This window comes from Mustela nivalis (genome assembly GCF_964662115.1).
Source record: "Mustela nivalis genome assembly, chromosome: 16".
NCBI classification, from domain to species: domain Eukaryota; kingdom Metazoa; phylum Chordata; class Mammalia; order Carnivora; family Mustelidae; genus Mustela; species Mustela nivalis.
This window is the reverse complement of record NC_139035.1, coordinates 33,817,128-33,832,180: the sequence shown is the minus strand read 5'-3', so window position 1 is coordinate 33,832,180 and position 15,053 is coordinate 33,817,128. Positions and strand designations below refer to the sequence as shown.

The following is a 15,053-nucleotide window of genomic DNA, read 5'->3' as shown; positions in this document are numbered from 1 at the left end:
GAGGGACTTGGAGGAAACAAAAACTTGAATGCCTCCTTCTCTACTCATTCATTTTCCCCGAATATAGCTTCCAGAGGGGGGTTCTTGGGGAGGGCTAGCCAAGGAAGTAAAATGAAGGTTTTAGGGGTTAGCGGTGTCTTTTCTTCCTTGGGAGCTGTTGTGCTGCTCCCAGTAATCCTGACCACAACTATCCTAGATTCCATCCCAAAGCACTTAACCATAATAATACTCATCTGTTGATATTTATTATGTTTCAAGCACTGCATAAAATGTTTTTTTTCTCATATCTTCATTTCATCTTTTCCCCCCATTGTTCAGAGGAGAAAACAGAGATGTTAAAGAAATTGCCAAGATCCCACAGTTCTGAAATGGCAGAGCCACGATTCTCAACTGGGTCTGTAGGATTTCAAAGACTTCTTCCCTGAAGGATCTCATCAGCCCAAACTAGCTGTCATAACAGAGCAAAAAGGCATTACCTGAAGCTTTCTATCTGGGAGATATTTACATTTTAATAGCCTGTCTCTTAACGAGGCTTCAATGAGCAAAGAAATGAATTGCTTGTAATGCTATTTGGGGCACTGTAATAGGTCACAGAGGAAATACACGGGGTCAGGGGTGTCTCGAATAATAGTGTGTAGACTGTTGTCTATCTCAACTCCATATAATGAAGCCAGGCCCATCAGAAAGAAGGTTGAAACTACTGCTTTGCATTTATTCCATTAGAAACTGTGCTTACTAGGGGTTATAAGCAAAAGAAGCTTTGTTTGGATATAGGAAAATCTTCCCAGTGAGGAAGACTGTGGAAGTTCGGTCAATGCCTATTATATATACATGCGTGTGTGTGTGTGTACTTGCGTGCACACAGGCCTACACACACACACACACACACACACAGAGCTCTCACAACGCCCCCCACCCCAGCCTGGGAGGGATTGAGTCGTACCTAATCACAGAGAGATGAACAAGGTGATTTCCCAGGAGAACTCCTGGCCTCAACTTGGAACCATTAAGTTTGACTTGGAGTATTCCATTTCGTTTCCCGGAATTTCCTAAAGACACACATGTAGTTGGCATTTTCTGTTCTTAAAACAACATTAGATAAGCAAGGCAAGAGACTTCTAACACATTCTTTGAAAAGAAAAACATTTTTCCAGACTTGGGTCAAGAATGAGTTGTCCAGCCAATAACGTTGGGGGATTCAATTGCCCCCCCCCTCCAGACTTTCAGATCTTTCAACCCAAGTTTGATTTTCTGTCCTCCTGGACCAGCCCTCCTCGGAAATTATCTTCTGACAGGCGACCAAACACAACTCCTTGAAAGCAAATAGCAGATCCCGAGGTCTTTATTTGTCTTTGTCTACTCCCTCTGCCTGTGCAGGAATCATCTCCAGCATAGGAAGACATAAGTGGTGCTGACCTGCGCTAATCCTGGGACTGGCAGAGGCTGGTTGCCAGTCCCTTCCTCCAGGGCTCCCACTCTCTTACCCCTCCCCTCCCAGAGTGCTCCTGGGGCTCCCTACCTGAAGTGGAGAGGAAAGAAGGGAACAGAGACAAGAGGACAATACCAGTAACATTCCATCAACAGGGATCCTGCCCTACGCTCACCGATAATAAAAGGAAATCTAAACAGGCCTTCGACTCTTTCATTCCAGAAATATAAATGCAATGAGCTAGATGCATATAGAGTTACGATTCCATTCCTCTTCATCATTTTAGCACAGGGAGGAAGCCCTGAAAGTTCTAGTTCCGTCCTATCAGCGAAGATATATATTCCTTGACAGTTAGTCATCCGGGCCTGCATTTGTCCTGGGGACATTTGTACCTGAGAAAGGATGTTCAAACTGGCCAATGCTTGACCTCCACGTAAAAGCCACCATCCTGTTATGGTTTCCGATAAGCGCTGTAAAAGTGCCCTCTTCCCCAGCCTCTCCGTCCTCATTTCTTTCTTTTTTTTTTTAAGATTTTATTTATTTATTTATTTATTTATTTGTCAAGGAGATTGAGAGGGAGACAGTGAGCACAAGCAGGGGGAACAGCAGGGGGAGAGTGAGAAGCAGGCTCCCCTCTGAGCAAGGGGCCGATCCCAGGACCCTGAGATCATGACCTGAGCTGAAAGCAGACATTTAACCAACTGAGCTACCCAGGCACCCCTTCGACCTTATATCTTACTGATTTGCCATCTAGATTCCCCACTCACTCCAGTCCAGCCCAAATGATCTACTTACCAGATCTCCTATTTTAGTCTTAGCCCTGGCTATGCTTTCTGACCTGACCAAGATTTCCCCAGAAATCTCCTTGGCTCACTCCCTTACTACATCAAATCATTGCTCAAATACCACCTGTCAAGGAGCCTGCCCCCCCCCACCAGTTTCCTAATGCAAAGTTCATCTGCCCCCATCCAGTCCTCAGCCCTGTACTCTCCCCAAGCTTCCTCGACGCTGCACTGTCTTTTCTTCTCCCATGGCACTGGTCCTTTAATAACACACTACATTTAGTTGTTTATTATGCTCATGGTTTATTTTCTTTTATCTTCATACCCCGCAAGAATGCTAACTTATGACAGTAGCGATTTTTTAGTTCCTTTATCACTGCTGTATCCCAAATGTCTAGGAGCATGCCTTCTGCATAATAGATGCTCAAGAAATGTTGGATGAATTAATGCTGAGTGGAAGGATGTACTTCTGATGGAGTGATTTTAAATACGCTCTCCACCCATATTCCAAGCAACTAGGTCCACCCCTGCAGGTGCACAGGCTCTGAAGGAGAGCAAGTTCCCCACGCTTCCTGTTTTCCTCACAGCCTGATTCCCTAGTCCCCGCCATCTATTTTCCTTTGCACATTTCGCACTCTGCACCCAAACTTGAAATGCACCTTCCTGCCTTTTGACCTCCTGATAGATTTCCCTTTATAGGTTTCAGGTACAATAACTTGCCTGGAATTCACCTGGATCTGCTTGGAGATTGGGTTCCTCTACCTGGCAACAGCCCCCACATGCACCCTGCTTGGCTCTGAAGGGAAAATTGGACCCATAAGCAAGTAACAGCTCTGGGAAGTATCTTTATTCGCCGTTATCAGGAATACCTGAACACATTTAAATTGGTAGCACCGAGCTCTCAGTGTCATCAGGAAGCAAGTTCAGTAAAGAGTACAACGTACAATTATGCCTCTGTGTGTTCCAAGTGTCAGAACTAACTTTGAATTTGTACATCAGTCTGACAGGCACAAAACATGTAAACCCTGAAGTCACAATGATCACAAACTATCCCCAAAAACAGCACATGTGTTTTACAGAAAATTTCTCCTGGTCTAACTCTATCTGACAGCAAAAATCAAATTGCACTTTAGTTTTCAACAGCTACTCAATCCCAAAGCGGGGCAGTCACTCTCAAGCTGTCAACAGCCGCACTGCCAAGCTTGATGGCACGGAGAGTCTGAGCGCTCCGGACCACGGCGAAGCTGAGGCATTTATGCGGCGCTCCGCAGGCCCACTGCCTCTGTGAGACTCCAGCATCCACCTTACTCACAAACTCCTCCCAACGGAACCCACCCCTCCCCATGCTGCAGGACCCACTTGCCTCACACTTTACAGTTTTAGCCTTTACCCTCCCTTGCCACGGTAGAAAAAGGATACCTACCCTGCGTCTATCACTCTGTGGATTCCAGAGGACATTTACATCCGTACCTGACTTCTACTCTCACGTCCACACTGAAGAGCAAGGGTATCACTGTCCACATGTTAGTGAGGCAGGAACTGAAGTTCAGAAAGGATAGGAGGTTGTGCAAGGCTCACAGCTGGGACATGGTGAGTCTAAGTTCGAACCCAGGCTCTCAAGTGCACGGCAAGGGCTCAGCCTTCCCACCTCAGCTGCGTGATTTGCTCACACAGTCCTCAGTGCTCTTCAGCTCCCCAGGGATGACTTCTGCAGATGAGCTCTCTCTGTGCTGCCAACAGACTTCACATGCCAACTGCATAGCAATGCTGTCCGATTTGGGGGGCATGTGATGCACGTATCGTAGTTCTGACACCAAACAAACATTCTGTGTCTGGCCGCTCTTCCTCCTCTGTGCTCCTGATCCATACCTTGACTACTGCACTCATTATATTGCTCCAGACTTATTTGTGTGTGCATTTGTCTCCTCCTAAGGGCTCCTCCAGGACAGGGACTGTGTCTTGGCTCTGTTATCCCAGATTTTAGCACAGTGTCTTATGGGAACATTTTCGATAAAGATGTAAAATTTTTGAGACTTCGAATGAATGACCATTGTGCCCAAGAGATGCAGGAGGATCCTTCAGAGTCCACGGTCACACACACCCCACTGCCCCGGCCCATGTGCCCTATCATGACTAAGCAGACCCCTCTGGAGCTCACCAGGCTGTGGCTGTGCAGCCACAGCCCACTTTGGCATTGAAAGTCCCAGCAACCCTCAGTATTGTTGCTCCAAGAGTCTTGGGGGAAACTCGACTCAGTGGCGAGTTGACAGGGACAGAGACACAGGAATGGAGGAGAGAAGATCTGCCAAGAGAACAGAGGGGAAGGAGGTGCCAGCAGGAGCTTCAGCAACGTCTCTAGTCTTGGCCTTGATGTGGTAGGTCTGAAAGACTCTGAGGCCCCTAGAAGGGAAGCAACAACTGAGTCAAGAAAAAGCTTGTGCTTCAGTCTGGAATTGTTTTTCTATAAGCAGATGCCTGAGCTCCCTGAAAAGTGGCTTAGTTATAGTCAGTTTTATCTCCATAAAGCTTTGTTACAAATTCCTCTTCCGACTGGGTCCTCTAGCCTGTGCATGCGCACGCACACACGTCGCCTGGGACAGAGCTCAAAGATCTGTCACAATGACATGACCTAGAACTTACTCAGCTCTTTGTACAAATCAGCTAAATTCAACAATTTCAACAAATGTGTTAGGGTCTTCTCTGTGTCTAGCAACATTCAGGACATACAAACCTAAAGAGACATAGCTTCTACCTAATGGGGCTCTCATCAAGGACATCATGCAGAAGCCATATAAAAATTGGAGAAGCTATTACAAGTAATAAAAACGCTGGGGGATTAAGGGAAGGGAGAAGTAAATTTCCCCCCAGAGGAGAACGAAAATCCCTGGTGGAGCTGGTGTGAATTAAGGGGGGCCTACAAGGGTGGTACTGGGGCCAGTTACTTACGTGTCCAGGCAGAACCCCTGGTCCTCTCACAATCTCCATTCCAGGGAACTCAGACAGGACTCGTAGGCTCTCCTAAGAACAGTAAAAGTCAACCAGAAAGCCTAAAAGCAAAGACTCTGGGTTCAGGGTCATCCCCATTTTGGAAGTGGGAAAGATGCTGGTCCTCCGAGCGTGCTAACTCACTCAGAAATAGTGACTCGAGGACTCGAGATATTAAATGAAAGCCTGAATATGAAGTGCTTGGAACAGAACCTAGATGAAATCACTCTGTAGCACCTTTCCCCCTTCCCAGCACCATCTTACACTCTTTCATATGCACTTTCAAATTTGCTCCCATGGCAGACCTGCTCCCAGTCTTGGTATCAAATCTAAACACAGGAACTTGAATAGTAAATTGTGGAGAGAGCAGCATTCCATGGGAATAGCTCTTGGGATATGTCACTGGGGGAGAATTGCTCCCCAGGGAGCAAGTGAGTGAGAATAATGAGAGGCAGTGTCACCAGCGTATGTGGGGGTCTAGAACATTCAGGGTGCCATCCATGCCAAGCCAAGGAGTTTCCAGTGGATGGTCCCTGCAGGGTGGACCACTGAAGGCTTCTGAGGAGTGAAGTGATCTAATAATGTCTCACCTCGCTTTCCCAGGACTCTGTCGTTACCTCAGAAGTTACCACTTGCCTATACAGATGACAGTGTTAATTCTATCCCTCAAAGATGGAGAAAGCCATTGCTGTCTCTATGGTCTACACTCTCTGTGGGTGCCTGGAACTTGGTCTTTGTACAGATGTCTCTGAAGGGCTTCAATGCCAAGGAATCAACTAGACATGAAACACTGACACGTGAGCCCCAGGTGAACACTGATGTGGTTGTGTCAGCTCTTGGTGAGGAACCAATAGGCCTGTCTGTTCAGACCCTCTGCCAACAGTATTCAGGTCCCCAGATGGCTCAGGCCAAGCAAATATGGTACATCTCCTTCTCATTCATGGCACATGTTCTCCAAGAAGAATGTGTTGCTTCTTCAGTAAGAGGCAGTGATTTTCATCAGAAATTTATGGTATTAACCAAACCATGGGGAAGAGTTTCCACTGAGCCATGCATATTCCTTTGTGTAACCCAAATGGTAGCATGTGTTAGCTAGCGGGAAGCCACAAATGACCCATCCTTGGCACGGAATGGCATTCCAGTAAAAGCAAGTAAACTCTAATCATTAGAGGCAAGAGTGAATAGTGGTGTGGTCAGTCTTGCTCTTTGAAGAATGCAACGGATTACCTAACAAGTTGCATTGAAATTCTCCAGCCTGAAATCTTGGGATTGGTAGGCTGGTGTGGAGCTAGGGCAGAATCTGTGAAGGAAAGAGAAGTAAGGCCTTTTTTTCCTTCTGGTTTCTGGGTTATCAGGGACTAGAGAGTGTTACCATGGCAAAATAAATAATCTGATAGTTACAGGGAACATATTTTTTAAAACATAAAAATGGGACATATGGTTTGACAAGTATGAGTGTACTTTGGAAAATATAAGGGAAAAAAAAAGCATACGAAATTGGAGCTGTTCGTAAAAAATCTTCAGCATGTGGTCACCTTCGCACAGTGCCCTTACTGAGGAGAGATACAGTATGTACAGTCCAGGATACGCCAATTAACACAAATCACTAATTGCAACTATGGCTAACCTATGGTCTTTGTGTAAGAAGAATTCATCAGCACTGCTCAGCTTAGCCCCTTCCTGACTCTTAGCAGCTAAACTAGTCACTCCGAGGTCTCGGCCTCCTGCAAGCAAGCAAAAGAGCCTTCATTTCTGCACGTCAGGAAGTAACACAGCTCTGGCCAGTGTCGCCTTTGGTGAGCAGACTCGGAGGCTAATCAAGTTACAGGGAAATTACACACTGTCCTCCAAGAGAGCTTACCCCGAGGGATTTATCCATCTCTTTTTTTCAAACAGGAAAAACAGGAAGAAAGCAACGGCTTTCCTTACTATCTAAGAATTGCTTTATTCCCATCTGCAGATGTCGTAGATGGTCTTGCTTGTCCCAGCGTACAAATATATACACCTTCACCTCACAATTCCCCCTCCCTACCCCACCTCTCTCTCTCTCTCTCACATGTGCGCGCACACACACACACAGGATGTAAGAGTGGGCTCCATTTGGTTGTAGCTCCTTGGAGGGATGCAAAATGGAGCCAAATTTGCATAGTATGCCAGACAAGCCCTCCGGCCCCTGAAACTTCACACCTGTCTCCTGCCAGTACCCAAAGTGCCATCTGCTTCTCTGAGAAAGCCAGACACAAGGCCCCCTCTTTATGCCTTTGGTAGATGATGAGAAAATCTGGCATGGGGAGCCTTAATTGCTCAAAAATAACTCCATGGTACGTAACATACAGTTACATGAAGATCCGAAGAAAAAGCCTTGGCAGTCTTTTTACAAACATTCGGGATAATGGTTGGGGCATGCAAAAGGGAAACTATTTAAGGACTCAACCTAGTCCCAAATTATTTCCACTGCCAAGAGCTCTACAAGTGAGGAGTTTTGTGTGTAGTAGAAAGCCCCAGAAAAAAAGCAATGGGAGGCACGGAGGCAGGATCCTATTTTCTCATCTCCACTCTGTGCTTGAGCTGCTCTCCCAACGAGCTTTCGACTACCTCCCATAAAGTGAAGTTGACTCATTAATGCTACTTTTCAAGTGCGGGTCTATCTCCAGTGACGAGAGCAGAGCAGAGGGAAATCCCGTCTCTCAGACCCGCACAGATCTTGCCTGAGCAAACAGGAATATTTGAGAGGAGCGGGAGTGTTTTCGGCCCGGTCTGAGCACAGGACGGGTGTGAGGCAGGAGGACACAGGTTTGCCAACAGTCGCACTACTGACATTTTGGCTGGAAAGTTCTTCTGCAGGGGGAGGGGAGAAAGGGGGAGGGGGGTTACTGTTCTGAGCATTGTATTGCACGACACCCCCGACCTCTATCCACCTCATGCCCATAGCACCCCGCTCTCCCAGTGCGACCACCAAAAATGTCAAATGACCCCTGGCAAACAAAATCCCCCCTTTTAAGAGCTACTAAACAAGATGATCTCTTGAGGTTTCCTCAAAGCCTGTTATTGGGGTATGTGGGTGGCAGAGAGGGGTCAGACAGCATCGCATTTATCACAGAGAATGATATTTGCTTGATTATGAGCCTGTCTCCCATTCAGTTGTTAGTTTTGCGAGGACAGGAACCATTTCCATCTGAGCCCACGGCCTCGAGTGTGGAAGTGTTATGTGACCCGACTGCATCAGTGACTGAATGAGTGGAGGGCTGGATCTCAGACTCCTCTCCCCACTCCATGTTCCCTATGCCAAGTGCTGAGTCCTTGTGTTGGGTGGTAGGGACATGGTGGGGTGGGGGGATATCTTCAGAAAACTAATAAAATAAATGGCTAAATAAATGGAACCTCTTGTCTGAAGAACACAGAGATAAGATAAATCATTTTGAGTCCTGGGAAAATTATCTCCACCATCCTGCCCTGGTTTCTCCATTCAGCCAGAAAACACTTTAATTTATCTTGTGAAATTTTTCATCCGCTAGACGAACATTAAGTATTTCTTTGCTTTTTTTTTTTTTAATATTCTTTTCTCTACAAAGGTGGGTTGGCTCTCAGCTCATTGGAATAAAAGCTCCATTAGCCTCAGTGCACGTAAGTCTTGTGAAGTTGGCCTGGATTCAGGGCCGGCAGAAGGATAAAGAAACCTGACACTCATTCTTCACGTAATTAGAGTTGGTAAAATAAACTGTGTGCATTTCATTAAAGGAATGGATCCATCAGGCCCTGGACAGGGCGGGAATCCTATGCTCACAGCATCAGTCTTTTGTCTCAGATTAAGCCCTAGCTGATAAAAAAAGTTCCCATAGAGTCATTGGGGAGCATTCCTGTACCCTGCTCCCTGTCCCTTTGTATTATTTAGTCTCAGAGCCCACATAATTTCTCAGCTGGCCCGGCTGTCCTCTTACACATGACACAGGTTCTCCAACTCACCACAGAGTCTCTGATAGGATGCTTCCCTCCCTCAGTTGCAAAGTGTCATTTTCATGACACATGGGTGTGGCCAAGTTCGGCCAAGAGGGCATTGCTTCTCCATGCTTGTCCGTAGCTAGGATGAGGTTACCCTGAGAAACCCATGGTTCTGACCCATCTTATGACACATAGCAACATGAATGTGACCGCTGATTAGAAATCCATAGCATGGGGCGCCCGGGTGGCTCAGTGGGTTAAGCCTCTGCCTTTGGCTCAGGTCATAATATCGGGGTCCTGAGATGGAACCCCACATCAGGCTTTCTGCTCAGGGAGAACCTGCTTCCTCCCCTCTCTCTGCCTGCCTCTCTGCCTACTTGTGACCTCTCTATGTTAAATAAATAAATAAATCTTTAAAAAAAAAAAGAATTCCATAGAATAACCTGTGGTTATGAAATAAATTCTCTTTGAAAAGTAAACAGCCCCTTCCTAAATTCAAGTGATGGTCCTCAGTTACGTGAGCACCCACTTTCCAAAATCAAATCCCACCAAACCCAACCCAGCTTTCGAAAAGCCAAGAAGTTCTTGGCAACTCCCTTCTGTGTTCTTGGATTACCAGACATCACAGTCATAGCTAGAGGTGGTCTTCCTCTCCGTCACAGCTCTCTCTCCCACCCTCACTTTGGCTAATGTATAATCAGTAGCCATTTCCTCAAATGGTCTTCGGCACCCTCCTTACCCAGCAAATGTGCTTTGTCTCAAATTTGATCTCTAGAACAGAGAGGCAGGTAGGTGGCTAAATTAGGCAGGCTTACAGAACAGACAAGCGAGCTCTCTGCTAGCCATGGAGGAACATCTGAAGCGAGAGGCAAGAAGGGGAGCCGTAGGAACAGTGCAGGGCTGCCAGGAAGCCAAGACAGTCACCTAAGCAGACAGGCTGAGGAAGAGGTGACGGAAGTAGGAGTTGCGTTGACAGGGGACACCAGCGAGCAGCCGGACAGTTTCCCTTGTCGCGTCCTGGTGGGGCTCCGGGGTTCTGGTGCTGGTACTTATGCTCAGTCATGGCAGATGAGGAAGACAGTCAAGTATCAGCTAATGAGAGGGCTTCTCTGACGACACGAGCTGTGAAATATGGCGGCCACCATTTCTGGGGGCCCTTAACATGAGGAGAGGCAGGGGTGCCTGAGTGGCTCAATCAGTTAAGCATCTACCTGCAGCTCAGGTCATGATCCCAGGGTCCTGGGATCGAACCCTGCATCAGGCTACCTGCTCAGCTGAGAACCTGCTTCTCTCTCTCTCTCCCTGCCTGCCACTCCCCCTGCTTGTGTGCTTACTCCCTTTCTCTGTCTTTCAAATAAATAAGTAAAATCTTAAAGAAAAAAAAATTTTTTTAAATTAGGAGAGGCAATCATATATCCAGGAAAAACAATGCTGAGCTGGCCTGGATGAACTCTAGGCAGCATCCCTAATTCTAGAAAACTATGGAACTCGAGGAATTATATTCAGGGCAGAACGCAGCTCCAGAGCAGTTCTGGGTTGGGGGACGGTGGTGCTAGCGGGAACCCGGCTCTGCCCAGCGTCTCCACAGTTTAGGTCTCCCCTGGTTTAAACATGTCCTAAGGGCCTGGTATATTTCCCTCATGGCCATGGTTGGTCTATTTCATGGTGCTTTCTCCTTCATTATCCCATTGGTGGTGGAGTATGTGTGTATGTGTACATGGGCATTTCCTTGGTCATTTGTGTCATGGGAAGCTTTCCAGAGACATTTCTATGAGTATAGAAGCTTCAACAGAATCGGGAGCAGACAGAGGTGGGTTTGGGGGTAGGGAGGGGGTCTGCTCGTGCCTGTGCCTTCTCTTCTCCATGAACTCAGCCATTCGGCATCCGTGACATCTCTCCCATTAAGCTCACTGGAGGGTTTGGGGGCAGCTCCTCTTCCCTGCTGTTCTTTGTACACCCTCCCCCCTCTCCCTGTCCTCACCCCCTTCTATTTTCTGCTCTCCTTTCCCCTCTGGTTTCTTCAATTTCAATGAGTTTATTGGCATGACGAATGTTGCCAAAGCCAATAGCACTGAGTCTCAGCGTCTGGGGATGGATTTCACAGTGGGAAGGGGGTGACCGGGGCCTCGGACCACATTCCCACTGTGGGTTTCTGCTTCAGTCTGAGGGGGTGGCAGGCTGCCAGGGACCTTGTTCACTTGGATTTCCAGTCTCAGCTGAACTCAACAGCCTTGTCTCCAGACAGGGAGAAAGTTCTTATTATGGCAGAGGTCATGTCTGGAGCCTCAGTTCTGGGAGGGGTGGGGGCTTCAAGCTTATGTTTTCAAGAAACGGTTTAATAAACAAGTCCCACACTGTCCCCTACAAACAGTGCTGTTAAAACTCCAGCCTCCCACAGACACTCCACACCCACAGGCTGGGGCCAGGCTGACAAAGACCAGCCACACTCACTCCAGGCGTTCACAGGAGATTAGAAAGGGTCCTTGACAGTCTTCTAAATAAGTGAGAATCTTACCTTTTTCCGATATCACCGCCCTGCCCCAAACACACACACAAGAAGAACAACTTGGAGAATGAGAGATAAGCAGGAGAAAATGGATATTGTTACAACTAGAGCCTCAAACATCCATTTCAAGGGAGTTGCAGCTAAGGAAGTCTCCTTCCTAATGAATGAGCCTTATGAGGCTTATCAAGCTCCTATTCTGCCACCCTGTACTGCCCCACCCCCGACCCCGCTGGGTACCTCAGCTGATGGAAATTTCTATTTGCAATGAAAATCAACTTTGGAAAACGTCACAGCAAGGGACTTTTTTTCCTGGCTGCCCCAAGATTGATCTGGTCCATAGGATGCCCCAGATCATTGCATTCGGTAATTTCATTCTGCTTATGATCTATTTCTTATACGATCAATATGATAAATGCGATGGAGAGCAAAGTGGGTTGCGCCGATGCTGGTGCAGTAAAGAGGAGAGGGAAGCACTGGGCTGGCGCGCTGTGTGTCTCATGAAGCAGAAAAGCAATTCAGTCAGACTAAAGGCTACAGACAAGGCGGTATATTCTCCCTGATAAATGCAAATGATGTGACTGCATTCCCCACAGCCCACATGGGGAGGGTTGGGGGAGGGGCGGAAAGCCCCTCTGTCTGGGAGCCCAGCATTCCCTTAGGAACCCACAGACATTCTACACGTGGCAAGCATATATGGTATGGGGGGGAGAGTCAGGGTGCTGGGAAAGAAGAATTAGAATTTGCTTAAATAATCAGGGCTAATGGCAACCCCTTCTTCCTGACCCAGCCATGCCTCCGAGCATTGCCCGTTTTAAGACAGTACAACTGAATCAGGCATCCGGCAAGCAGAGAACCACAGGGAAATAGCAGACAGAGCACTGAACCATGAGAACCCCATCATCCTCTCTGAGCATCCGAGTTCCCCTGGCTACAGGTCTTGTTAGGTAACAATCAGTTTTGTCCTCTGCGTTGTTATTTGGTACCAGGGCCTTCTGTTCTCCCGTGTGAGCTGACGTCTCTAGATGTCCTCAGATAAGCCATCCAATTCTCTGCATCAAAGTTTCGTCATGTGTTCTGGGGAATCAATTAGATCTCTGCTGCTGCTGGAGAGTGTCTACGAAGACAGAATGAAATAAGGTAGTATGTCATGTGCCGAACGTGTCGGGTATTGGTTTAGCCACAGCAAAGCCCCTAACATGAAAAAGAGGGGCGACAAGCCCTCAGAAAGTTTAGAGATTAATGGGGATGTGGCTCAAATGTGTGATAAAAAGAAACAAGACCAATTCACACAGAAGAAAGAGTCCTCACCCAGGAGGTGCAAAGTCTGATTTATAACCACGGCTGTACCACTCTCTCATTTCACAATCCCACAAATTCCTTCCCCACTTTGGGCCTCAGTTTCCCCAAAGGAACATGAGACAGTTGGGTAATCTCTAAGGCCACCCAGCTCTGACTTTTTATGGTGCTGTGACAGGTTGAGCCCTAAGGTCGGTGCAGGTGTTCAGGAGTGAGGTGAGCTCCAGAAGGAGATGTGGCAGAGCTAGATTTTAGAACAGGCAAGGGCGAGCTTTGGCAAAATGGTACAGAAGGGACATTCCAAATGTGGAAAATCAACTTTATTAAGTTGTCTTCAGTTTGAGGCGAGGACGTCCTGATCAAGCGGACAGTTTGCGTAGCTGGAACCTAGAGAAGAATAAAGGGAAAGGTAAAGTGGTACGGAAGGTGCCCTTGGCCTCTGGAGGGAGGAAGGAGTGGAATGTGCTGCCGGGATGGGTGGGCTCTTCACACTAGCGGTGAGAAGAGCCTGGCCTGTTGCCTTCGCCCACTCCCATCTGTGTCCAAAGGACCTCAGCCTTAAAGATCTTTCCCAGGAGTGTTTTGTCACAACCCTGCTGTTTCTTGTGTTCCTTCAGGAAATTAAACTGGAAGTTTCTCAGCCCTGCTAGCGTTTGGTTCCTAACAGACACTTTCTTCTACTGCAGAAAGCCTGAGGAAGGCTAGGGAAGGTACGGGAGAGAGTATTGTGGATGGGACTGTCCTTGTAGGATGGATTCCAGCAACTCTAAGTTGCTGATTCTCTGCCTTCCCACACTTCCCTCTGCATGGAAGTCTGGTCTCTGGAGAGGGGCAGGCAGAAGGCCCCCTCCCTTTTCTTATCTAGATGGCAGAACCTGTGAGGAGATCGTCACTGGAAATGTTGGTAAGTGGCCACTGCTCTGAGGGCAGAGCTGGGAACTGTGATCAACTGAGAGTCAAGCCACTCATGGCCTGTGTGAAAGTGTCAGGACAGCTCATCTGAACAATTCCATTTGCAAAGGGACCCAGAGAACTGTGTCCTAATATGTACTGCGTCAGTCGAACATAGATCTCAGATTGTATTCAAGATGACCATCCATTTGCTCATGAGGCATAGTTTCACCTACTGGGAAAAGCACTAAGGAACTGCATCCCTTCTCTCTAACTGAGATGGCTGAGGCCCGCCCAGGGTCCCATAAATGAAAACGAGAAAACCGACAGGTCTAGACCATCTTTCTGAGGACACTGGGGGCATGGGCAGGAAGAGGGGGCCATCCATGGGCAGAGGTTGACCCACAGGAAGCAGTTTGCAAATTAAGAAAAGAAATAAAACTTTAAGAAATGGAAACAAGTTATTTTAGTCAAAGCTTCCTCATTTCAACTCCATCCAAATGCCTCAGCAACTATCACACTCAGAAAGGAGTGCGGGGTGGTGTTATGGATCAAAAGGCAAGTGCCCTCCAACCCCGACCTGCATGAAATGAGTTGCCTAGAATGACAGCATCAGCTTCCTTATCAGTGGCTGAGGATCATCAGCCAAACCAAAAAAAAAAAAAAAAAAAAGCATGGGCTTGCCATCCAGAAAGAGGGATCTCTCATTCTTCCCCACCCTTCTTCCTTCTGAGTTCATTTTCTATTGACTTTTCTCAAACGTCTTTGGGTTCTTGGCCTTGAGGAGATGTTTGACTTGCTCCGCCGGCATCTCAGACTGCTCTTCTTTTGTTGATAATGAGTTCAAGTCACATGAGAAGCCGGACCTCACTTCTGAGGCATGTGGGCAAGTCCCAGGCGAGACATCTCTACGGGCCCTTTGATTTCCTCTCTAGTCCTCAGACGACTCAGACTTCACTTTCTCCAGAACTCTCCAGACTCCTGATGCTCCAGAATAACACCAGCACCAAATATCCAAGGGAATTTTCCAATGGGAAGACTTCCAAAATCACCAAAGACTTGAATTACCTTTCCATAATTGGGAAAGTCCACCAAATAGCAGAGAAATGATCTTTTTCTTTTTCCCCTGGCTTACTAATCAAAATGCTGTCTGCTTCCAACCCAAGGAATGTCATGAGACCTATTCCCAACGAGCTCAACCCCAGTAATTGGAAGCAGCCCTGCC

General features: G+C 47.4%; 1 long non-coding RNA gene across 4 annotated transcripts in view; it reads right to left on the bottom strand.

Annotated features, from left to right (window-relative positions):
* Positions 1-3,040: 3,040 nt before the first annotated feature.
* Positions 3,041-15,053, bottom strand: part of LOC309850349 — a 29,646-nt gene continuing 17,633 nt past the window's right edge. For 2 of the 4 annotated variants that reach the window (XR_014304203.1, XR_014304204.1), the window contains one exon: positions 9,528-12,755. This is a non-coding gene — a long non-coding RNA (uncharacterized lncRNA). Of the gene's footprint in view, positions 4,612-9,527; positions 12,756-12,875; positions 13,325-15,053 lie in introns of those variants that run through there. The other 2 variants (XR_014304202.1, XR_014304205.1) reach the window with 2 other exon arrangements.